This window comes from Dermacentor albipictus, chromosome 2 (assembly GCF_038994185.2).
Source record: "Dermacentor albipictus isolate Rhodes 1998 colony chromosome 2, USDA_Dalb.pri_finalv2, whole genome shotgun sequence".
Lineage (NCBI taxonomy): Eukaryota > Metazoa > Arthropoda > Arachnida > Ixodida > Ixodidae > Dermacentor > Dermacentor albipictus.
In genome coordinates this window covers 194,632,437-194,659,624 of record NC_091822.1, presented here as the reverse complement: position 1 = coordinate 194,659,624, position 27,188 = coordinate 194,632,437, and the positions used below count along the sequence as shown (strand labels likewise).

The window sequence follows — 27,188 nt, the reverse complement described above, 5'->3', positions numbered from 1 at the left end:
CTTGCAAGTCCACAGGGTATCTTCAAGGGGAGTATGGTAGCGCGATTCAAAGACGGGACAAGAGAAGACACAAAGGGACACACACAGCGCTGTGTGTGTCCCTTTGTGTCTTCTCTTGTCCCGTCTTTGAATCGCGCTACCATACTTCCCTTGATGATGCATTACCAACAAGCCCACATTGCAATCCACAGGGTAGCTAGATAGTAATGTGAGTAATAGAATGCAGTAAGGACGAGAGACAAGTCGAGACAGGACAAGGGCTAACTTTCAAAACAGATTTTATTGCTGATGCTAAGCATATATATACACCTATCTGAATCCGCAGAGAAGACGAACGTATACACTCCACGTGCAGACTATGTCAAGAATTCAAGCGCCTTTTTTTTTTTGATAAAGCCACTGACTGCCAACTGGCACAACCATCGCCTGCCTGTGCAATCTCGGTAGCTTCTACGATTTCCCTGGTTAAGTTATTGCGATGGCGATACACGACAACAGACTGATAAAAAAAAAGGGCGGCACGGTGACTGTGCGTCACATTTTTCTACAATGGGCCGCCATTTGGCCATTTGTAGCAATACTGCTGACTTTTTGTTGTGCTCTCGCAAACGCATTCAAGCACCTGCCGGTCTGACCAAACGAGCGTCTTTCAGAAGAGATTGTAATTCTGTAAACAACTCCTTTTTTGCAGGTGTCGACGTAGTCATCTTTGTACTTGATGGTACATTCTGGTTTGCGCATTCTCGCAGGGCAGCTCATCTTGCACAGATTCAAAAGTTTATTTGGCGCCGTGGACACTTTGTTGCCAGAACGTTGCCCTACCTAATCATTAAAGAAATGAAGCATTCGCCGTCAACATCACCGCTAATTATCGTCAGTCAAAGCAAACAGTACAGAAAGCTTCGCTCACATCAATTCCCACAGTGCGTGGCATCTGTACATACATTTTTTTTTTCTGGATGTCTACGTGGCACGAAGAACTATAGAACAGTCTTATAGAACAGAACAGTTTGAAGTACAGCACTCGACCTGTTGTTTCCTATTTTCTTCATAAGACTTTATTTCCTGTTAGCATAACAATGTATCCACATCTCAACCAAGTCGCCCAGCAACAAGTTCTACTCAACTACATTTCTGGCACATTGGGCCCCTTCTTTAGCATGTCTGATTCAAGCTACATAAACGACTTTTGTCATACGCCTGTAATGCGCAGTCAGTGTGCCGGTCAAGGTTCATCGCTTTCTACCTACGGGAGGGACTTGTGCCAGCTGAGGTCAGTTCCCTTTTTGGTTCTTTCAAGGTGTCAACAGTTCATATGTTAAGCGCCTTTGCAAGATTCTCCACTTGGAGTTGTAGACTCCAGTCAGTGTTAGCTGAGACTTCTTGCGTGTCCTTTGCTGCGTTTCGTGCCCCACCTGAATTGCTGAGCAGCGTTTCAGGACTCTCAAGCGCCAGGCATCCCAAGCAACCGAATTCTTGTGGTTGGGTTGCATTAGAGAACTGCTCCATGTCCCGAACGACAAGAAGGGAGCACGAGAAGAGGTTCTGTTGGTGTCTGAAGAACATATTGTAATCCCGGGGCAACCCCCCCCCCCCCTATGGGGGGTTGCCCCGGGATTAAGATAAGGCGCTAAAGAGCGATAAGGCGAAAGGCGCTAAAGGGATAAGGCGAAAGATAAGGCGCTAAAGAGCGATAACGGCGCAGTTCCTGCGTGAATTTTTCTATTGAGTTTCTTGGGAAGCAAAATGATGGCCTTTGGACCGTTTGAACCTTTCCGAATTTAGTGTTTACATACGCTTGACATATGTAATTGATGCGCATGTCTTCAAACAAGCTGCTGCATTTTTGCTTCAACTCGCGGTCCGCCGAAGCGAAAGGAACGCGATTTGCGAGCTGCGACCGTGTTGCAGGTTTGCTTGGCGAGCGGCATCCTTGGGGCGCCATAACGTAAAGCTATTCCACACTTTACTATTCCAATTAATTCTGCAATCAGCACTCCGTGATTGGTCAAAAAAGTTTCGGGCCACCCCACTTCGCCTGCCTCTGACGCGACGTCACGAAAACCGCCAGAACGCACCACAAATATGATGTGTGCACACTGACTATGCATGATTAAACCGAAGGAAGCAAAAATATTGCTTATTCGACGCCTTTTCCGCCCTAATGTACTGCCATTGATCTAACGTTTTCGGGCGGCGCCCACTTCGCCTGTCTCTCACGCGACGTCACAAAACCGCGAAAACTCACAGCGCCAAAATGACGTGTATGCGTTAAAGACGCATTAATATGCCGAACAAGACTGACTTTTTTTTTTCTGAATAGCCGGAGGCTGCCCCGTTCCGAGAGGAATAGAAGATAGAAGTGCCCACCGATTGCTGTGGCACTTGCTACTGGAAGCGGTCGCTGAACATGATTTGCGCATGATATCCATTTTTCCGTGGCAATATATAACGTTATCGAGCCCTTGCGGCACGTATGCGACATCGCTTTCCCAACGCTTCCTTGCTGAGGATCCGTTCTTTTCGTAGAAAGGCAACATCGTTTCCTTTCTACACCGCTTATATATAGCGCGGCAGTTTTCTTGGTGCCATCGCAAGCGAAACAGTAGGTGGCATGCAAGCACTGCTGAGGCATGTTGAAGTGGCATTCCGTAGGCGCCGAGGCGTCACGGGCTAATCGGAAGCAAAAAAAAAAAAACTGCGTCGCCCCTCAGCAGGAGTCCTACACCACCTACACCAGGCTACACCGCTTCTAGTAGGTAAAGGCAAGGCGCAGAAGACCAGGACTTAGGAAGAAGAACACAAACGACAAGACGGGCGCCACTCGAGACTGGCAAGCTGAGACGGCGATCAAGTTGACGCACAAAATGGCAGGATCGGTGCGAAAGCTTTGATGAAAGAAAGGGCCCAATGTAGAAGAAATATGCTCAAGTAAAACTCTTGCTTGGGCTAGTTGGTTCATGCTTGAAGTAGGTAAAGGCGGTGCTTAGAGTTTTACCGCTTCTAAGCCGCCGCTGCTCTCAGACTGCCGAAGTGCTCACTGTCGACGCTCGTTAGTGTCGTGGTGCAGTATATCGCTTCACCGCTCCTAGATTGCGGCGTCACCCCTTTCAAGAGAGACCCTAATTTACACGTTCGCGCCGACGTCACATCCGTTACACGAAGTTGGCATAAAACACCTTCGTGTTAAAAACGATGTCTAGCTCCGACAGGAATGTGCTATGAGCAGCTATCGACAAGCGCAACTGAGCTAAGTGTCCTTCGTTCACCTTTTCATGTCGCCGTACTGCTGTGCTTCTTCACGAAGATGTCCTGTCTGATCGTGGCACCTTTTATTTCACAGGAGGAGACGACCAGTCAGGGGTAGTACGCATGCGTGACCACAGTCGCTTGCGCACGCGGAGTTTGTTTCAAGCCGCGCGATGACAACTCATTGCAATAGTCGCAAGGTCCTACATAATGTGCCTGGCTTATTAATACAGATGTTTAAACGAAGATAGATTTTTGATGTGACTCGTCTTCGTCAGGGGCCCCTGCTCCAGTGTAGGGTAGCAAACCGGATGTGTGTCTAGTTGACTTCCCTACCTTTCCTCTTTTCCTCCCTCCTTTTCTCCCTTTACGAATGTTTGAGTTGCAATTGCCGCAGTGTTTTAGCCACTGTAGTAATACTCAGATGAGGACGAACAAAGATTAATGATCTCATTGGCGCTGGCGTAAAAAAGAAAAGTATCGAGGTTCGCTCGGAGGACGCCACACGGACATATGTTACAACGCTGAACGCAAGGCTGAAGGAGAGCACGAACTTGAAGCTGAAGATGATGACGTTAAAGGTTTGCCTGTTCTTTCTTTTGTACATATCCTGTAAACAGCTTTCCCTGTTTCATTAATCTATGTGTCCCTACATTTCGGCTCTTTTCAATCTCTTTTCACGTCGGCAGCGTGCCTCTCGCGGAGAAACTGACCTCGTAAACGCTAATTTTACCGGTATAGCACCCCGTTCTCCCATTCCCCTTTGCTGCGAGCGGCTGGGGTGAGGGGGTAGGTGAAATAGCTCCCTGGTGAGATATGGCGCCTAGTGGGTTGAGCATCGAAATACCTGGACGTGCACTTCGCCATCGCCCCTCTCATCTCCGAAGCGGCGCTCCTCGGGCACCGCGAGCCGGTGTAAATTTAGCGTTCCCCGAGCTGGACGGACAAATGCAGAGGCGTGATCGATGGCCACCGAGCCGCCGGTGTCACACTAACGAGCCGACACGCCGCACTATTTGCGGCGCGCGCCCCTAGCATCCCCACCGCTATAGTAACACATGCACCCAAAGAGGCGCCTCCGAGAGAGAATTGTGTGCAGCATACTGCCAGCTATAGCCAGCGTGAACGAACGGATTGAGGAGCGCGACGGCAATCAAGCCGTATGTCACTCCGTCTAGGTGGCTTCCCAAATTTGTTCCTGTCGTATAGCCAGGTAGCAGCAATCGATAAAGCCCGAGAAGATGGCAGGACCGACTCTAAGGGCAATGTACTCGCCTGCTCCCCGCAGGACTGAATGCAAAAGGGTAAATCTGCGAAGGCATACGCCTGGCAGTAGAACGCATTTTTTCACGCGTACTCTCCAACGCCCATTTCACACGGCTTAGCGTCGGTTGTTCTGCACGGAAATAAAGCTGGAGCACACGCACGGCAGGAGCGGCTGTTGCGACAACACCACCCGGCGAGACTGCGATGGCGGCTCATTTGCAAGGACTTCCCGATAGCACTCTTCACTCGGAAGGCGCGTTGACAGAAAACGTTGCAACGTCGGCGGCTGTGTCTCATCCTGGCACGCCCACTGCCCGACGTGTCCTGTCATGACATCGTTCTTTTCACCCGAACGCCGGCCAAGGCGCAGAACCTCGCCAGGCCCCCCGTAGGTGGCACAAATTGGTGGCCGCCACTTTGTGGCCTCGTTCGCGAACGTTTAAGTTGAAACCAGAGCGAGGTTGAGGAAACGGATGAAAGTCGCTGCTTCGCCATCCCGTTCATTTTTTTTTTATGTATTTCTTGCTACGCGAGCAGTAATATAGTAGCGGTGCCAGCGACAGCATTAGTCACGCTGAATTTGTCGTTCTGTGTTGCGTGCTGAGTTCAGAGCGCTTCTTTATCTGAAGCACTAATTATTCCTAAGCGACGCCAGCAATCTGTCAGTATCGCGAGGTCTGGCGCAGTATCGATCGCCATACAGTGTCCGCCATTGCTCACCTAACCATCAGACATAATTCTGATGCATAGTGCTTGAATATATAGCTACTCAATTTAGCTTCCACCGTCCGGCTACTTTATAGACATTGACATCGGTAATTAAGCAAAGCAAATGAAAATAAAGTGAAACTAGTCTATATATATAATTTAAAACCCATTTCTTTGTAATATTTTTAATATTTTGCACTGACGCCTGCATTAGCAAAGAAGGCGATCCCTTCGATATTTCATTAATTTAAAGACAGCAGCAGATAGATAACAGATATTTCAGTCGGGGACCATCGGCGCATTCCGGCGCCTTTTTCTACTGCCAAAGGAACATGATGGTCGCAAACATGATAACGATATACCTACAATATCTCTTGACCTAACGCCTAAGATTGTGCTCACAAGCCGGATTAATAGGGAACTTTCAAAATCCTTTGAACCAGCGATCCTTTTCTTCGAGGGAGAGAGAGAGAAACAACTTTCTTTGCCATTGCAGGGTTGGAAGTTTGGGCAGGTAGGCCATGTGGCTCCCAGTTGGCGGCGACGTCTTGGGCCCACGAGACGAGTGCGAGTTGTGTTTTCTTGTCTGCTCTTGTCAGCAGCTGGTTCCGACCCTCCTCGGAGGAAGCTGTTAGTAACGATTGTGGGGCAGGGTTACCCTCACATCCCCAGAGAATTAGTGCCCGAGTGGCGAACACTCCGTGGTCGCACTTAGTACAGAAGGGGTCGTAATCCCCGCCAGTGATTAAATAAAGCCTAGAATGTCTGAGAATGGAATCGGTCTGCAGTTTGCAAAGCATGCTGGCTTGCGCTCGGTCGAGGTGGGGGTTTGGAGGTGGGTATACACGCGTCTTGTCTACTTGTAGAAGTTAGTAATGTCAGCATAGGATTTGGGGGCCTCTGCGAAAGCATCCCGGTTCGAGGGGCCGGCCTCCCGGTTAGTTAGGCCTCGGAGGCCTCGGGCTAAAGGGTCGACCCCTTCGTTCCCAGAGTTCCCCGCGTGAGCAGGTACGCACATTAAGCTTACAGTTCTGTCGAGAGCGCAATCACGGAGGATGTGTGCGGCGGGGAGACAAAATGAGTTTTCCGAGAAATTTTGGATGGCTTGTTTAGAGTCACTGAGAACGAGGATCCGCGATGGCTTGCGCGATCGCGACCTCTCCGGCAGCAGCGAGGGAAGACGCGCGCTATCACAAGGAGGGAGGAGGAGGAGAAAAAACTTTAATCTGGTCCTGTACAAGGTGTTGCCACCTGCCTGGCTAGTTCCATGTTGGGACCGGGAGGTCAAGCCTCCTAGCCCTATCACGGGCGTACTGGACAGCCAGGACTTGAGGGATATGATCAGGAGATCTGATCATTCCTAAAAACCGATTCCGGGAAATGCCAGGGCCGAGCGACCCACACTCCCAGAGCAGATGTTCAAGCGTGCATATCTCCTGTTTGCATGCTTTGCATATAATATTCATGTCTGCAATGTTATACCATTTCTTTATTTGTGCAGGTGAATAATAAGACTCTGTCTGTAATTGTCTAAGTGTAACTGCTTGTGCTCTGTTTAGCCTATAGTGAGGGGGTGGAAACTCCCTCCTTCCCATGTAGTAATGTTTTGTAATTTCATTGTATGTAATGAGCGTATCTCTATGTAAGTTCTCCAATCCAGCAGAATCAAAACCATATGTAAAAGCGGCCCGGTCTGTAAGGTCGCGGGCGACGCTGTTGGCCGATTCATTTGGATTGACGGGAATGCCATCAAGTGAACCAAGGTGCGCCGGGAACCAATAAATGTAACGTGTAACATTTGTTTGCCTTTTGTTAATTATTCTCGCAGCCTGCGGGGCAATCTTTCCCCTATTGAAAGCTCTAATAGCCGTTTTCGAGTCGCTATATATTTCGATGAATCTATCGTCTGTTAGTGCCAATGCAATGGCAACTTGTTCGGCGTCTTCAGGTTTGTTAGTGTAGACCGTGGCGCAGTTTGTGCAATTGCCCTGGTGATCTACTACCACCGCCAAGCGAGCTTTCAGTCAAAGGAGTCCGCGTTCAAAGGAATACCGTTGAGCCTAGAGGGCGTCTGAGGCAGAAAAATAATTCGGTATAAATACGGATGTTCAATTTCTTACCGGTTAAAAACAAGTTTCAGCTTCAGAAGCACTAAACAATTTCGTGACACCCACAATCTCAACAGAGTGTCTTAGTTTAACGTTTTTACGCTCTGCTCAACAGCTGAGCAGAGCGGAAGCGCGGATGCGCATGCGCTCTCCGCTTGGCCGCAAGCAGGCTAGCGGAGCGAGAAACGCGCTCCGCTTACAAGCTGCCTGAGCGGAGCATCGCTGCCGTCTTTCACCAGCGAGGGTGGTCGATGCGCGATGCGGTGACAGTGACATGTTCGAGAGACATATTCTCGACTATAGTGTACACTATATTCTCGACCATGCTGTGCACCTCAACCACGCCTTTATGTTCGTTTGCGCAGCTCAAGCCACAAACACGATTTCGCATAGACGAAGATTTATGTTTGCTAAAAGAAATTGTAAGTGCTGACCCATTTGAAAACCTTGCAGCGTGGGAGTGCAGTGTACTAGAATATTCTAGCACACTGTATAGTGGGAGGGTGTGGTGCGCGCTGTGGAGCGCGTTGGCGTCAGAAACGTTTGGATCGGATGCGGAATGCAAGCTCGCTAGCCATCACGTAGAGTTCCCCAAACGGCGCTTTATTTTCCACTGGATAACATGGACCGGTAACGCATTACAAGCGCACGTCTAGGTACTTCCTGGACAAATAAATTATATGTATTCGTTTTACTTTATAAAAGTGATCAATAGGTGTTTTTATTTTGATTTATTACCTTGAATTTGGCCAGAGGACGCTGCAGCTATGAAAGCTTGGTGGCGCAACCCACCACCCTGTTCCAAAGGGGACGCTCATGGCATCCATCCATCTATCCTCTCCACTACGCCAAACACATAACCAAAACGTGAAAATCGCCCGCTGTGGCTTAGCGAGGCAATATGGTGCGGAGCGGAGCGTAGTGACGCTCAACTAAAACGCTAGAGAAGTTGAGCTTGTCCGGCATTCCGGTAAACGCAGGCAGACGGGGGATGGGGCGTTGGGGCGGAGGCGTAAATGTGAGCGGTCTGCATGGTGCAGCCACCTGGCGGCGCAGAGCTCAAAGAGACAAAAACAGCTATTATTGCATTCACCAAGCGTATTATACTTCGCTGCTGGTGTAAATTTTTGGTACTGGCGTAATCCTGTTGCTGCCAAAAATTTACACCCGTATCAAAGTAAAATTCACTTTGATAATGCGATATTACCTGTTTCTGCCTGTTTGAACTCTGCGCCACCAGGTGGCTGCACCATGCAGACCACTCACGTTTACGCCTCCGCCCCAACGCCCCAAACGCAGGCGGATGGGGCGTCCGCCTGCGTTTACCCGAACACCGGACAAGCTAAACCTCTCTGCTAATAGAGACATTTAGCGTGTCCGCTATTGCGGCAAGGGGGGCAGTTTGGCCGGATTGCCGGACGGTCCGGGGCGTAAACGTAAGCGGCTGGAGCAGTGCAGCCACTTGGTGTTCAACTAGCTAAACACAGAGCTAAAATTGCCGTAAGCTACTTTATTCCGCTTTGCTGCTGGCGCAGATTTTCAGCAACAGCGTAATCGGGTTGACATTTACGCCGCTGTCGAAAATTTACGCCCCAGCTAAGAAGAATATAGTAATTGTATCTGTGTTTTGGTGGTTGAGCTTTGCGCCACCCGCTGGCGCCACCAATCTGGCCGCTCTAAAACCCCTTAAACTTCGTAAAATAGCGACACTCTTCTCCTCCGCCTTCACTCCTCCTCGTTTCTCCTCTTTCGCACTCCCTCCTCGACCATGGCGCCGCCTACACTGCTCGAGCGTGGCAACGGTGCCAACATGCACGCATGGCGCTGATGCACGGCGCGAGGGCCCACGTGATGCTATTAGGCCAATAGCGACGCGGCGTCGCCCAGAGCGAACGAGGAGGAGGCGGCATTCTTCAAAGCGTGGCACTACTTTACAAAGTTTAAGGGGCTTTAGGCCGCTCACGTTTATGCCCCGCTCATCCGGCAAACCGGCCGCGCTTGCCGGATTACCAGACGCACTAAAATTCATTCTAATGATGATGTAGCGCTGGAACGGCCTGTCGCCATCAGCAACATCGATGCAACATGGGTGCCATGTGCGATTCGGTTATATGCAGCGACGCTCCCCCCCCCCCCCCCCATCGAAGTGTTCTCGTCTTTCTTTCTTTCTTTTTCGTTCTTTCGTAGCTCTTTTTTCGTTCCTCGACACTTTTGCGTTTTAGAACAACTTGCCATTTCTGTTAAAGAAGAGAGAGGGACAAAATATTATTGTGTCCTTGACAATACAGTTTTATCTCTCTCTCTCTTAAAAGAAACGGCGAGGTGTTCTAAAACGCATAAGTGTCGAGCAACGAAAAAAAGAAACCACCTGCAGACCGTCTAGCACTGACACATATCCTTTGAACTATAATGTTCCCTTGATAGCTCTATGATCCTTAACTTCAAAGGACCTTTGGTGTGCCTGTCTGAATGGGGTATAAGTAAAAGGCTCGACACGAGTTTCTGAATGTTCCGATTCAACAATTCAGTTAATGCCTGGCTATATCTACAATTACAATGAATAGTTCTGTATACGCCACGTTGCCATGCCTTTCGTAATGTTTTCTGTGGCCAAGTCGACCGATCGAGCATCAAGAAAGGTGGCCACGACAACAGAGCTTTTCATGGCCCTTGGGCTACCTATATAGTGGCTTTATGGAAGTAGAAGAGTCACTCTTATCTGCCACCCATGCGGGGGTAAGGTTAAGGGGTGAGAGAGGAGAAGGGGGTGCATCAACACGTCCGTGACGCGTGACTACGCTAGTGGCTATGGAATCCGGCTAAAGCAAGTCGAGTCCAGCCGGGTCAGCAAACTCCAAGAGATCCCGCAGAGCCATGGGCTGGTGCCTGTTTTGGGAACAGCAGGTCTTCCACCGTTGAAGCCGGAAGGCCTAGTCGGTGGTAGGTGCTCACCATGGTTTATCGCTGTGTCGCAGGTGAGGGGCAGAAACACTTGATCTGCTCCAGCGTATCTGGTAACCCGCCTCTGCTCTAGGCTGGGGAAGGGCAGCGGCCCACTTTGAACATTCTTGCGGCAGGCCAAACGTTGCACCGTCATATCCTGCCTGCAAAACCTCGACACCGGCATTGGCCCCGGGGGGTGTCCTTTAGCCACACGTTGGTCCGGGTGAGCTGCTGTCAGCAGTTGCAGCAGTCGTTGCCAGTGGTAGCCGCACACCTCCACTGCCGTCGTGACTAAGACAGTATCATGGTGTGCGAATTTGGCAGCTGCATCTGTCTCCTCATTGCCTCATATCCCTACATGGGATAGCAGTCAATGCAGGTACAGGGAGACGCCGGTCGCCCTGACGGCTGTCAGTTTGGCCAATAGCAGGGTCATAGTGATGCCTGCCCGGTCAGGTTGAAGGAGTGCCTGGAGCGCCGGCTTTGAGTCGGTGACGATCGCCACCGGTGCCTGAGGCATGTGGGCAGCCAGGTAGTCAGCTACCAGGTGCAGTCCTGCCAGTTCATCTTGCCGGGAACGGAAGACGGCACTGAATTCTTGCTCCAGTTGTTGGGACCACGCAAGCAGCCGTAGCCGCTCTAGGATTCTGGTTGGCAGATCCATCCTAAATACTACGAGGTGGCCTCTCTGCTGGTCATGAATCTTGGCCGCAGCTGCCTGCTGTAGTTCGCATGCCGGTGCGCGCCTCTGATTGAGCCGCTGCATTTGTAAATGAATCTCTAGCGGCAGCTGGTGTCGTGGCAGGGCCATCACTGCCTTGGGGGGATGTGGCACCAGCTCTTATAGGCTCCTCCATCAGACGTCGTGGACCAACACCCATTGAAGAAACGGCACAACGTCGCACTACACGGCCTATTATTCTCTCGAACGTTTCTTGACTCAGCTCTACGCCTCGACTCAAGAAAGAGGGCGGCAGCGCCGCCCCTACACATAAGTGGTCACTGCGCTTCATTGACACTCCGGGGCAGTTGTTGAGAAGCGTAGCATTTCGTTCAGTCGAGGGATGGCGCTGTGCTCTACTCCGTGGAGTGGAGAAAGAGCTTCCGAGTCGAGGGTCGTTTGAGACGACGGAGGTCATCTACTCGCAGTACTCTACTTCAATGACAAGTAACCTCTGGTCTCAGCTCGACTTTTTGCTTCAGCGTCACATAACAAATTAGTCTTGTTCCCCGAATTTTCCTTCTTGCTTCTGCAAGGCAGCGTACATGTGCTTCTCGAATTTCGCGACACTGCTTCGTCGTCGAGCGTTGATGGTCCCTGCTGCTTTTCCCAATTTATTTGTGACTGCGCACAGCGGGACTTGACATCAAAATTTGGACGAGCACGCATTTATCTTGTCCGGCAGCAACATACACCAACGCTATACGTTCCGTCTTGCGCCACATTTAGCTCCGCGCTCAAGTGTATGCACCCTGTTCTTTATTTCTTTGCTTTCCCGGTCTCTGCATGCGCACGACTGCGCTCACTGCCGCCGACTCCCTGCCTCGGTGCACGTGCTTGTGCGCAGGCTTCGGCGGAAGACGAGCCGCGCCGGCGGCGGTGTGTTTTGTGCCCCGTGTTCGCGCGCACGTGTTGTGTGTGCGTGAGCGAGGAGAGCGCGTCCGCTAATTGCCGGCGAACGAGGCGAGCCCGGGCACTGGCGCGCGCGCTGCGACTGATGCGTTCGCGAATCGTTCTGACGCGCCGCAACCGCTTCTCCACGGCCCCGACGACGAAGAGGACGGCGAAGCTGTGCGAGGAGGAGCGAGCTAGGCGACGCGTCGCAGCGCAGGACGGTGCGGGGACGGCGCGCTCTAAACGGGACAGAAATAAGAGCCAGGGAAACAAGAAAGCAGCAGCAAAGAGGGGCGCAGGAGGAGAGGTGCCCAGATTGTGCGCAGCTGGCTCGAGACTACTCGGCGAGGGCACCGAGAAGCGCCGCTGCATTTGCCGTGGCTCAGCGGCGCAGCCCCGAGGTACGCGCGAGGTGACGGTATACATGCGCAGCATAAGAGGGCGGCCTCAGGCGCACTATGTACTTGTCCGCTAACAGTCACGACGGTCCAGCTCACGAAAGGTATAGCCGGCCCTTTTGCTTTTCTGTTCCGAAAGCGGCGCGTGTTCTAAAGCAGTGAACTCCCGCAGCTCGCGAGAAAAGAAACAACAAAGCAAACGGCACGGAGCGCTTGATGCGTATAACCTTTCGAGAAGTTATGGACGCCAGTAAAAGCGTCATCACCAGTCGTTAAAGGGCTTCGCGAGCACCTCAAGACGGCCAAGAGTGAGGGAAACATCACGTGCAGATCAATGGCTTATATACACTTTGCCAGCGTAGCTTGGACTACTGGAAATATGGCTCTATGTACTGACAAACACAGAGATGGCGGGCACTCGCCACCATGCATGGCGCATTCATCTGCAGGATCTGCAGCCTTTGAAGAAAGTTGAAGCTTCATGCTTCAACCTAAAAATATATAAATAAATGAATAAGTTCTATGGTTTTACGTGCAAAACCCACGATATGATTACGGGTCACGCCGGGAGACCTATACAGGCGTGACCTATACACCTAATTTTGTCCACCTGTGGCTCTTTAACATGCACCTAAATCCAAGTACACGAGCTCCCATCGAAAATGCGGCCGCCGCTGCCGAGGTCGAACCCGCGACCTCGAGTCGCAGCAGTGCAACGGCAGACACCACGGCGAGTCATGCTTCAGCACTCATAAGTCGTGCCCGCGCACGAAGCTGACAGGTGGTCATGGCGCCGACCGTCAAGCTCTCTTACAACAAACTATTGTGTTTGTACTTCGTCCTTACTGCTTCAAGGGTTCCTGCGTTTGTCAATTTTTCGCCGCGGATTCACCTTACGGCGTCAATGCACCTATAATGTGACCTGACAGTGCACCGATTAGACTCCACTCAGAATTTTTCGAGAAAAGATATCATTCGGATTATCAAGCACATTTTAGACGTGGTGAAGCTTACTCCGCGAACGTTACGCAGGTTTGAGGACAGACATGCGCTACACGATCACCATTTAAATTATGACGCATAAATTTCCGCAATAGCTGCGGTAGTATACTGATTGAGAGGCTGCTCTGAAGGCGCGCTGCGATGACGAAATGAAATAGACGTTCAGTTGAAACTTTAGATTAAGAAAGCGCTAAATGTTTTAGCAGTAACGTCATGTCCAATCAGCATAAAATAATGTGTGCTATATACCCGTGAATCTCGTTAGCACTTCATATATATATATATATATATATATATATATATATATATATATATTACATAGATAGATAGATAGATAGATAGATAGATAGATAGATAGATAGATAGATAGATAGATAGATAGATAGATAGATAGATGGATGGATGGATGGATGGATGGATGGATGGATGGATGGATGGATGGATGGATGGATGGATGGATGGATGGATAGATAGATAGATAGATAGATAGATAGATAGATAGATAGATAGATAGATAGATAGATAGATAGATAGATAGATAGATAGATAGATAGATAGATAGATAGATAGATAGATAGATAGATAGATAGATAGATAGATAGATAGATAGATAGATAGATAGATAGATAGATAGATAGATAGATAGATAGATAGATAGATAGATAGATAGATAGATAGATAGATAGATAGATAGATAGATAGATAGATAGATAGATAGATAGATAGATAGATAGATAGATAGATAGATAGATAGATAGATAGATAGATAGATAGATAGATAGATAGATAGATAGATAGATAGATAGATAGATAGATAGATAGATAGATAGATAGATAGATAGATAGATAGATAGATAGATAGATAGATAGATAGATAGATAGATAGATAGATAGATAGATAGATAGATAGATAGATAGATAGATAGATTTAAACGAGATGCGAAAGGCAGGGAGGTTCACCGGAAGATGTGTATCCAGTTTGCCACCCTGCACTGGGGAAAGGGTAAAGTATCACAGTGACTTATAGCCATTTGTGTATTAGTACGAAACACCATGGTCTAAGCGAACAGCTCCGCAGGAATTCGCTGTGAGCATGGGCACATCCGCAAGAACATGGCATCCACTAGGATAATCTCTCAGTGTCCCATGGCGCATGGTGACATTACTTTCCATGGATATACTTTCCCCCTGGTGGCCTCTGCAGAACTGGTCGTCTGAAATATGTAGCACTGCACTCGAAATTAATGACAAAATGGTCTTCACGCTATTCTATATAGACTCCAGGGCCGCTATTAGCATATATATATATATATATATATATATATATATATATATATATATATATATATATATATATATATATATATATATATATATATAACAAAGTTCTTATGTTGAAACTGTTCGCGGAAGAAGGGGGGCTATCAACTCGCAATGCTGAGCGATTAATCATAAGACCATATAGGCGAAAGGGGCTGTCCACTAGCAAACAGCTCCTAGAAGCAACACTGCTAGTTTGGCCCCTGGATCAGCTAAGTTCGCATAGAAACCACCCCGCCGCCCCGCGGGTATGATCCAAAGAAGGAGGATCTTTTTTTTTTTTAAATCCTACATTTTTGCTTCCTTCCTTCGTTCTTTTTTTTTTTTAAGGAAGATTAACTTACATTGCAGCTTCGCGCTTCATTCAGGTGGACTTCCGTTTTCTCAAAAAGGAAAGAAAGAACGAAAGGAAAAAAACCTTATGCTCGTAAAATTAATGGGAATAACCTGATAATGCCACGGCAATATCCACGGAGCAACCAATAACTGAAACTTTTTCAGAAATTTGAGGACGACAGAGTACGTGTTACTGAACTATGAAAGGAATCATGACTGCGTTAAAAAACGACGATGTATAAAAGAAACAAAAACAAACCGTTTTAGCGTGTGTCAAATCTACATTATTAAGACTTACTATTTATTCACGACTTCAACCCAGCGAACGGCTGCTTTCAAAACAGTCGCAAGGTATACACATCACGATGTTTAACTCGACTAAGAATCTTGATCATCGTACGCTGCTGCGGACGCTCCATCACATAGATAATTGCGTTCATACAATGTTACCTGGAACAGCGAACTATACAAGTAGAGAAAGCACAGACAAAAAGCTTAAAATAGGAACATGGCATGGATTTCCAAGCCAGCTCGTCTACTAGCGAGTTTCGTAATATATAGGCGATCGGAATGGCAAGCGCATTATTATGAAAACAGCCGCTAAAAACAATGACGAAGAAGTTCTGAACATTTTACCGCTGAACCAGGCATTGATATGCAGGTGTAAATTATGAAAAGAAAACTGGGCGAAAAGTAAATATTTATTGAATACTCTGGGATGGCCACATTACCATAACTTTGAGCTGAAATGCTGCAGACGATGACGCATTGTGAGCGAATGTTGTGTGTCTTTAGCTCGTCCCTCATTAACGCAGTGTGTAAACCTCACATATTGGCAATTTGGTAAACGACGGTAATTTTTACGAACCTTATCCAACACGTGGCTGCATTTCCGCCACTGCCCGCCGCAACCATTACCAACGTTCAACACGCAGTGCATGAATTGTGTTTTGCTGTATATGTATCCCATGTTTTAATGGGGAACTAAGATAAGCGCATGTGTCACAGTGGTGAGGTTGAAGTTTCTGCAATTCCTGCACACTACGTCTTCGTTCGTTCATTCAGTTTCTAATAGACTAACGATACGCATTGTTACTTTACGGGAGAACATTGTAGTTATCCCAATATGATCAGCACTCTTAGTGCTTGTATATTAGGTGTTATACATTTTTTTCTTCTGTGCGTGCAATATTTAAACACTGTAATTCCTCATCTGTTTATATGTCCATCGAAGTCTACATTACGGCCGTTTGTGTGTGTTTGTGACTTTGTTTACGAACTCATTGTGGTGAAACTTGCATTTGACTTTTATACTGTTATGTTCATGGGTATATATGACTGTGCTGTGGATTTCTGACCATATAAAGTGATTTCTTTTCATTTCCCTACATATTTTTTATATTGTTGTTTCGGCTATGAGAAAAGGAGTAGCCATCACCATTATAAGGTGACTACGTCTTTTTCTTTTATTTTCATTTCAATAAAAAAAATCATCCCGGTGAAAATACGGTACAGAGCTGGTGAGGTTGCTCGAAGATTGAAATTAATTTACAACTTAATTGCACAAATGCCTCGGGGCAATAAGTATCTCTCTTTGAGACTGAGCTTACTTTCAGTTTCTATGCTGTTAGCTCACGTAGACAGCCTCGTCAATGCATTGTAAGAACTTTCACTAACAGCCCAGAGTAAAGGAACAGTTTCAAGAGAACGTATAATGAAACATGGTGGGGCGCGTTTGCCAGCGCACTGCAAGGCCGGCACATGTGTCAACCATGTTTCCAAGAAATCGAAATTTCCGGTAGAAGTGAGAATCAGACAGCACACACTGCCCCAACGCCACCGCCGCACATTCACGCTGGCGCTGATCACGCTCGCCGCCGATGGTGTTCAAGTCCCCGGCAAGCCACATGTCGATCACACCACACACGTGGCGTCAAACGGCTTGCCCACAAACTCCCGCTCGAACCTCGCCGTCGGCCCGGGGAAACGTTCCGATGGGTTGTAGCCACGTCGACGCCTTGTGTTTTCCAACTCGCAGTACTCGATGTATTATAAGATATTAAACTTATTTTTTGCAAGTTGGCAGAGTGCTTAAGCCTGCTTCACCTCCGCCGCGGGTCGGCGCATCTTCTGGATAGGCCCACGTGAAAATTCTCGGTCCACAGGGCAACCTGCAATGCAGTTTGCCTGTACATGTCCCGCCACCTGGCAGCGGCGGTGAGCACCCGTGGGTAGGCCCTCACCGCTCTGACCCACCTGCAAGCCTGCTTTTCCAATTTTCCAATGGATTCCCCGCGACCTCTTCGCAGCTCCTTCATGAAAATTGTGAGCAAAAAGAACAAGCGCAGGTACTGCTGCGTTTAGGACTGTCACAACCGCGAAGGGGATGTCGGCATCAAACTGTACCGCTTCCCTTTAAAACCGGGGGAAGCAACCCGGCGGTTGAAGTGGATCGTTGCGGTTCGTGTCGGTCTCGCGAATTGCTGTGAAACAACTAAGACGTAAGTACAAAAACAAGAAAAAAAGACATGAAAAAGTGCCAGCAGCGGCATCCGTAAAAACACACAATAAAGCGTCAACTGCATAAAAACGCGTGAACTGATTCCGGCTGTTGTAAATCAGTTTTGATAGTTGTTTAGCTCGTCTTGCTCCAATACAAACGCGCAGTGGTTGTTAGGTGTCAAATCTAGCTTCGTAAGCGCTCCGTGCTGGAGCTTTGTATGCGCTGTGCTTCTTCCTGCGCCAAGATCAAGACGCGAATGCTGGAACCGAGCTCATTCGTGCCGATGTCTTCTCGCGCTTAGAACAACAGAACTAAAGCTGGAGTACACTGCATTCGAAAATTAGCATTTCCCTCGCGCACACAAGCGCATATTTGTTCAGTCTTCACGTTGTTTAGTCTCAGCTGATTGCTCTCTAATATGTTTCAGCGATAATGCCCTCTCACATTCGAGCCAGAATATGCTCGAGGCTCTTTCTCAACGGAGAAAAAAGCACTTACCTGCCAATTCACCAAAACCTCTACAATGTGAGGTGCAAGGCACGCTCCAAGTAAGAAAGCGACAAATGACAGTTCAAAGACGTCCACGGCGGTATTTGCTCACTTAAGTGGCATAAAATAATGATTTGTTAATGCACTTTGAGGTCGACGTCGTAAGCATGCTTGCTTTGTCGTGACAAATACTTCGCGACCTGCGGTGGTTGCTTAGTGGCTACGGTGTTGGGCTGCTGAGCGCGAGGTCGCGAGAATAAATCCCGGCCATGGCGGCCGAATCTCGATGGTGTCGAAATACCAAAACACCCGTGTAATTAGATTTAGGTCCACATTAAATGAACCCCAGGTGGTCCAAATTATTCCGGAGTCTCCCACCGCGGCATGCCTCCTAATCAGATCGTGGTTTTGGCCCCTAAAACACCACAATTTAATTTAAGCACCTCATTGTGATGTCCGTGCTGTTTACTTCTTTTACACGATATACATGGTTGTAGTCGTAAATTTGATGTCCTTTCTCAAGCGTCGGTGGTCAAAAATAGGCCTCGACGTTTTCGATTGCCTTAAAACCGGAATTTAGGACGTCCGAAAGGTTTCAAACGAGTGCCGCAAAAGCATGCCTCCGCAGCAGTGGCCGCCCGGTGTTTCCCTGTAAAACTTATTCCCGGAACCTCGGCCACGTTTGGCGGTTTGACACCTGTGATACACGTGCGCGCCGATTTGGGGGCTCACCGATTTCCTAGTGTTGAGCCCTCTGGGTAGCGTAGAAATATGTGAAAAGGAGTAGTAGGGACTGCTTTCAGATGACTAGCTTCTCCTTTTATTATCATTTCAAAAAAAAACGAAAGAAAGAAAAGGAATAAATTCTTAGGAACCTCTGAACAGGTAGCTCCCCTTCACCGAAAAGGGCAACCATCTTGTGCTTTCGCCGTCCAGACGGTGGCCGTCACCCTAGATGTGTACGAGGAAGTGCATGATGATTCGGGGAAAGCGTGGTAGCGGGGTTCCTCCTGACACGGAGGGAAGAGGGGTTGGCACGTGAGAAGAACGGCGGGTGTGCGGAAGCACAACCGACATGTTTTGAAATTACTGTGAACCCGAATACGTCAATAAGCAGACAAAACTACGTGCGGCAACACAAGACCGCCCCACTTTCCTGAGTGAAGTGCTAGCCCTGCCCGAAAAACATTGCTGGCTGCAATATCAAGAAAGCAAGACAAGGAGAAGGCTATTTTGTAAATGCCACTATGTTTTCTCCAATACCGATCGCCAAGTTGCTTAATTGTCTGACATGCTATGTGTCGATCACATGTTTGTTTACAGGGAAGGGTGCATGTGCGAGCGGCATTGAAGTGAAGTGACATCGGCATGGCGCAACGTTGACGGTGACATTGTTACGAGAAAAACAGCTTCAAATAAAGGAAATGTCATTGCCACTGCGGGACAGGAACACAAATCCCATGGTTGAGAATGCTAACGTTAAGCAGATAAGCCCTGCTATATGAATAATAGTTCTTCGTATGTCACATAAAAAAAAGTAATCGCGGTGTCAGGACAAATGAAATGAAAAAAGAAAAGTCATCTGTTTTGCAAAAAGTAACAGATTGCAATTTATTCAGGCCATATGGCAAAATTATTCCTAGACAACACAGAATGTGAAGAAGGCTGCAGCAGTGAAGTCATATTAGTCAAACAGCAACAGCAGTAACAACGACGACGTCAGCTGAGAGAGAAAGAAAGGGATGAAAAGCGCCAAAAGCTGCTGCTTCGGCACCTGTCGAAGCACGAAGTGAAATATTAAATAAATAAGTAAATAAATAAATAAATAATCACAAGCGCCCTTTTTCTTTATCTACGCTATCACCGTTGCTGCTTTGCACTCTTGGCAAAACCTATGCAGGAAACACAACCCACTCAGCAATTGAGTATAATGGACCAAATGCTCGCCGAGCATTTGGTCAATTACTCGATCGCTAAGTGGGATGTGTCTACTGCGCAGGTTCTACCAAGAGTGCAAAACAGTATGGCGGAGAACTTCGTTCACGACCGGAGTAATGTAGGGGTGGGAACGTTTAATAACGGAATATAACTTGACAGGCTACACCGCTATACCCTGTATAAGTACAAAGTCGTGTGAATGTATAACGATATATATATATATATATATATATATATATATATATACATATATATATATATATATATATATATATATATATATATATATATATATATATATATATATATATATATATATATATATATATATATATATGTAGTCATTGCTAATTTCACTAGGAAAGTAGAACGCGAATGTTTCCAGGAACAACGACCATGTATATAAACGGCAGACCCCTGCCTATACAGGTGGCGCCAAGAGGCGATGATTCGGCAAGGCTGGTGACAGGAAATGCAAGCCTACACGTTCCCTTTCGGTGACGATGGAATTCGATGACTTCCTCCTCTTCGGATGGGCGGCGCGTATATTAATGTAAGTGCTTCAACTTCTTTGCCTGGCAGATCACGCGCGGCAACCAGAGTATACGTATAGTCTGCCGATGACAGGGCGCGAGCTATAGTATACCACTGGATATGTGGCAACCACAGCCACTAACGAAGTGTACACCATGATGCAGCGAACGCCATTGCAACGTACTACACGTAATTTTTTATTCATCTCAGCGTTTAGAAAATGAAATGCCGTTTTCACCATAGCAAACGTGAGGAGATAGTTAGCTATTGACATCTAACCGTGCCATCGATTGGCATCTAACCGAGAATGATGAATAGTTCTTGTATTTGCCTAAAGTTCTTCCTGAGGTTTCGACCGCTTTTATGAATTTTCAAATTGGTTATTCTCAACTAAAGCTTGCATTACAAGTGATACACAATTGGCAATGGCAGTGTAAGTGTGCAGATACTTGTTGCTTTGCTGTGTTTAGAAAACCATGATTCCTTGGATGTTTAGAAAAGTAACGCGAAATGATCATGCCGCAAGCACGCCTGAAGCCGCACGCAGGAAGATCACACAAGTCCAAGTACCACACCCATCATTTCCATGGTATACCTTAGCGATTGCAGCGCCAGACTTCCGTCTGCAGTAATCGCTGCAAGAAGCTATGGCATGCACAAACATGTAACGAGACAAAGAGACCTGATAAATGAAAGGCTTAGCGAGACCCACACAAAATTACCGGTGTGTTTACTGCGGGAGTACGCATGAGTATGAAAAGGACGTGACATATTTTTACTCCGCTTTTTATGGTGGTGTTAGTGCATTAGTGCAATGTGACCGTGTGCGCCGATGGCTTAACCAGCTTAACCAACAACGTTTAGGTAGGTACTGCCTAATATGACGTACTATGCTGGAAGACGCAAGAGCTAGGACTGTATGTATAATGATATTATCCCCAGGGAAGTCACACACACTCGTCCTTTCCTTCCTTCCGTCCTTCCTTTCTGTCCGTCTGCCTGTCTGTCACTAATTAACTAATAATTGTCATTTATTTTCATCGTTCTGTTGCGCTCTGGCAGGCACGGTCACACACGAAGGTAGTAGAAAGCAAGAAATACACGAACATTGAAGCGTAAATCGCACCGGTGGGACGACGATGATTGAGATTTGGTGTATTTCAGCAAATCCGTACATTTGTATCACAACAGAATGTACCATTTGTGGTGAGAATAGCAGGGTAGAGCTGCATATCTGCAGCTTCACTAGCCCCGCCGCCCCGTTCACGCAAAACTTATGAAACGGCGCAATTTGGCGAATTCTCCATAAGTTTATTTTTCGAAAAGCGCTACAGAACGATGAGGCTACGGCAACTAGACCCTTTTCAAGCTCTGCTTACTGTCATGTACATTATCACAATAAACAACGTTGCACCACTACCATCTAATAAAGATTATATTTACGGGAACTAAAGACTGTCTTTAATGAAGTCCGATTCTGTGCCTCTAAGGGCTTGTCGAAGGATGACGTTGCACTAACGCGGGAACGCTCCTCCAACACGTAGGAAGAGCTAGCGGCGTTCATTTAGAGCGAATTGCGCTTCGCGCTTTCGCATCTCGTGCACGTTCTGAAAGTTCGCTACTCGAGGAGGTAGATGGTGGGGGTCGGTAGTTCTCCCGTTGGCGCCGCTACGTGAACGCCAGGTGAATTCCGTCCTGTTGTCATGGCGACCAGTCGCTGAGGCCCCCCCTTTTGCGTCTCGGATGGCAGACGATCCGGCCAGCCAATGGCGGCCAAGGAGGCGGTGCCCGCCCGGGGCGTCCCCTCCAGGCGCGCATAATAAGCGCGCGCTCGTCTCGCCTCTTTCCCCGGAGGCGGTCGGCACGTCGCGCCCAAATTTGTCGCCCGCCAGCGGCGCGTCGGCCTTCCATCGGTTTTTTTCCAGGCCTCGCTCGGTTGTGTATTTTGTTGCGCCGTTGGCCGCGGCAGAGCGGCAAATCGTTACACACCCAGCACACGACGAGTCTAGGGAGCGCGCGCTAAACACCGCCGCAAAGTAATTCCGCTTCGGCTCGTCAGCCGCTTTGCTGATACGCTATACGCTCCAGCTTGCATCTGCGAAAGAGCCACGCGACGCCTCTCCGGCCTCGGCTGCCGCAGGACAACACGCCCCGGCGATAGCATCGGGGCGGCATACAGCCGTGCCTTCGCCGTTGATCCAATTATTGTCTCACAAAAAGGCGGACATGATAAATGAGCGACGTTTGAGTTCTGGTTAGGGGTGTCATTCTTCTTCTTGCAGTGTTGCGTTTGCATGCGCATGAGACCAGGCTCTTAAGGCCCAGTACTTGGCATGGCAGCGTAATCGTCACTTCGCTTCGCGTAACCGCCACTCCCCTTCTGCGAGACATTTTAATGACCGAAAAAAGGTGGCCGATAACGCTCACAGTGCACCGTGCACCTGCAGACCGCACCGTGAGGGGAACACGTTCGCTTGCTCGCAGTAATTGCCACCTCTTCACGACCACAGACGCATACTCGACGTTGTCAGTTCTTCGCAGAGCGACTATAGAGAATATTACACTCTACATTACAAAGAACAAGTGAAGCCAGTATTTCCATTGTAATGTTTCATCACAGTTTATCAGAGCCTTAACTACTGCCGTTACCGTACATTGCCTATTCGAAATGCTGGCGATAGCACGTGAACCAGCTGCGACGCTCGTGCGCAGGCGCTCAGCGTCCTGAAGCGAGCAAGGTGGTTCCAATGCGCGGAACGCTAAACGACCCGTATATAGGGTATAGCGTACGCACGCTAGTTCTCAGATTTAGCGTTGACGTCCTGGCGTGGCTTACGTAGTTTACTTGATACATGGCGGCGGACCCAGCTACCCGATTCGAATTGAATTTGGCATTGCTTTTGTAAAATTCACTTCGCTCGTAGCAAATGACTGTGCAAACGGCTTTCGCTTAGTCTCAGGCAGCTTCGATGACAGAGTATTATGGACAATGTTGAGGAGTTTTCAAGATCGCTTCTCGTTTCGAAGGAGTCGAAGCCTAACGAGAGAAACATTCGAGAGGTCAGCTCCACGTATCTTTCAAAATGACGCAAGCGCGGGGTGTACGTGGGACGTCACATTGTCCCGCTGGTGGATAAATTGCAAAGGGCTAAAGCTTTCCTATGTGTTTTCGGGACAGCTCGCCCGGTCTCGTATACGTGTAACGAAAATAAAAAGGAAAGAGTTATATACCTCTCGTTGAATAAAGACAAAACTAGAGGCTATTTTCACACGCTTTTTTCATGCGGCGGCAGCACATGACAGGAATGAACGCCTTCATACTGCAACGCTTACTTATTAGATAATTTTAGCTATGCCGTGCTAGACTATATACGGCAAGTCTTTCCATTCGGCAAAAGGAGCCAGACACGAGGAAAAGGCTAACTGTATTACTGCATGCGGCTGATAGGGAAACGTGACATTAGGCTGCGCCACGTTTCCCTATTATTAAGTGAAGAAAGCCTCGTCGGAAAAGGAGCTGCCGGGAAGCCTGATATCACCATCGTTATCTCTGATAAATTCACATTGAAAAAGAAAGAAGGAAAGAAAGAACAATTTGGCCCAGTTCGTATACGGATACGGAAACGTGGCAGCCCGAAAATCCTATTAAGTCACTGTTCCGCATGCAGACGGCTAGGGACTTTCACATACTGAAGACATGCAAGGGAACTATGGGAACAGCACTGTACCTGGGCCAATGGCCATGGAGTCGGGTCCCTTTTTCTGTCCTCAGAATGGTAGAAACCGAAAATAAATAAATGTGTATGGGTGTGCGAATATTCGAAAATTTTGAATAACGAGTCGAATAGCGTCCTTTTCGATTCGATCTTTACATGGTATATTTGTAAATGCGAATATTTTTCGAATATTTCGTAGCGTCAACTGCGTCCAAATAAACATAAAATTGGAGCAAAAGTACGGCAAATTTTCACTCCCGCGAGCATAGTATAGACGTAAGATATGAGAACTTACCTATTATGGAGCAGCCTACATCGCTTGGGTAGCCATACTTTGCAGGCAGTGCAGCGATCTTTCGCACTTTCTGAAGAGCCCTGTGCATGCCAAGAAACTACTTGTTTGCTATTAATGCCCCATTTGTTTTTGTTTTTTAATAGACAACGCTTTATAACGTACTATGTAATGACAGAAAGTTGTTACTTTAAGAATAATATCATGTAAACATCGTTCTATATTAATTGTGATAACGGCTGTTCATTATACGAAAACTATTCCAAAGCTATTCGATTCGATTCTGGCACTAATCGGTTCGTATTCGATTTAGTGTCAAACATACCTATTCGCACACCCCTAGAAATATGTATATTGCAACTATATGAGATACAAGCGCTCATCATAACAGAGCTTCTCAATATCGTGCCCGAACAGTGGAGTCTATGAAATCCAGTCTAAGAGGTCACATATTTAGGAACGGTCTGCAGAAGTGCCGACATGCAAAGTTTTCTGAGCCAGCAGCGAGCGTGGCGAGCTTCCCCGATGAGACCATAGAAGCCTTCACCACCTGCTGCAATGACTCGTTTCGTAGGGACGATGATGTGCCGCGTCAGCACCCCCTCAACGCCGCTATGACTAAACGCGGTCGGCGGACCAAGCATTGTTCGTGGATTCGCCGTGTCCGCTGTTTGAAGCAGGGGAGCCCCTGGAAGTTATTTTGCGCGGCCGTCTCACGGGGCTTAGAAGTCATGGACGGACGTGTTGGCCATTGTCTGCGGGGTCAACACTGGGATGAAGAGGCGCCTGCCCGGGCCAAGCCCCGTGTCTCCAAGAACCCACTCACATCGGCGTGGTCAGTAAAACCTGTGTGGAAGAATGTGTAACCCTCCCCCTAAAAGGTGGGTTGGGTCAACTACGATGACGTTGGACGCTACGAATTGGCGATGAACTGCCGTTTTTCCCTCACCTAAGGATCTAGGGAGGACAGAGTGTTTATAAGCAGCTGTTGTGCGACTCCTGAGTGTGATTTCTCTCGCAGTCATGCTAGAGTGATGAACTACAACGTCCTTATGTAGATTCTGTAAATAAACCCATATTCCTCGTTCTCTATGTGAAGCAGTCCTTTCCTTCAACAACGTCCTCAGCGTGGATAAGTTGGACGACGGCATGGGCCAGCCACCATCTATTTCATGCCCGGCTACAAACTTGACAACATACAGTCACATCATCGTGACATCTTGGGTTGCGCATGGTAATTTCGCGTATCTTCACAGGCAGATGCCTAGATTTCAGAAACTACGGCATATCTAAATGTATTACTTTAACGGCTAAAAACATTCAGTGAGAGAGCTGTATGTACAGACACGTGCAATGCATGCTGCAACACGGTGCACGTGCTAAAAGGGGTCCCAAGACTGCTCGGCTTTAAAGAGTCTGAGGTGTCGACTTCTGCGTAAAAGCAGTGGTCATACGTGAAGCGTTTTTTGAAGTCCAACGTTCTTCTGAACAGTCAATAGCCAGCGTTGCTACATACTTTCTCGCGGACGCGTTTAGTTGCTACCGTTTACCCTAGCATTGCAGCGAATGCGAAAATGCTTGGGAAACGTGACGTGCGGGTGGGAACAGAGGGGGCACATGTGGAAAGAAAACGCGAAAGTTCTTCACGAACGCGTCCAGGGCCGACACAATGGGCCGCCAGTTGGTTCTCAGAACAATTCCAGACCTTCAAGAAGCTTTCACACGCGCGCAGAGTTGTTGGCGAGGCATGTATGACGAGCCTGTTCATCACACTAACGGAGCCCGACCACACCCCTGCCTTCCGAAATGCTCGAAGAAAAGAGAGAGAGAACTACACGAACTTTTCCTGTTATATACTTAATTACTTTGTTTTGCACAAAGAGATAGAGAAAAAAAAAGGGGGTGGAAGAGAAGTTAACCAGATTTACTACCCTGTTGACTGCTCTGCAAGAGGGCTGTACACAAGTACAAAGCGAAAGAGAGCTGAACCCGATGATCTAACGTTATAATAACAATAACGGATGGAGTTTAGCCTCCTAAGATATATCTGTACGAAGGAAGGAAGGAAGGAAAAAGTGGAGAAGGAAAGGTAGGGAGGTTAACCAGTTTAGCTTAACCGGTTTGCTACCCTACACATGGGAGAGGGATGGGTGACGCAGTATAAAGTCTACGGTTCCAGATTCATTTTTGAGCATCTTGGGTTGATTTGACGTGCACTGATAATCTCGACAATCATGGTAATCTCGTTGCGAGACTTAGTGCTCGGCAGCACAAAGCTGGTAATGAATAGGTGCTATCCTGGCTACTGATCAGGGTTAATCCGACCGTCTGCCAGTGAGCTTTAATCAGAGCAAGCGATTATGCAATAGAAAGCAACTATATGCACGCCAGAGAAAAAAGGAAATATGGTCATAACAAGTAATGTCCAACGGGCAAATTGTTTCAAATTTGGTTCTCATCCAAGAAGTCGCGCTTATCGGGCCGAAACAGACACATTGAGTATGATTAGTTTTATCATCATACCCGGCACACAATGCAATTGAAATCGGCAGGTGTGGAACATAAGGTGGGCGTTTCCAAAACAACCACTCACTTTTTGTTGTTATTTGCTAGCCTATATTACGTTCCATCTTTATTGCACATTTTCTGGCACTTATGCATGTTAGCGAAATAATACGGTGGTTGCAGTTTACGTGAACTCTATAAATAGGTGCAGACGATCGAATACAGTATGTTTAATAGGGCAAGCGCGCGTGCGTGTTTGCATGTGC

At 47.7% G+C, this 27,188-nt stretch overlaps 1 protein-coding gene across 2 annotated transcripts in view; it reads left to right on the top strand.

The window, feature by feature from the left end:
- Nucleotides 1-27,188, top strand: part of LOC135898533 (protein gooseberry-like) — a 183,825-nt gene that overhangs the window by 36,556 nt on the left and 120,081 nt on the right. For both annotated transcript variants that reach the window (XM_065427534.1, XM_065427535.1), the window contains exon 2: nt 20,305-20,428. The gene's annotated coding sequence lies outside the window, so the exon portion shown is untranslated. The remainder of the gene's footprint in view (nt 1-20,304; nt 20,429-27,188) is intronic.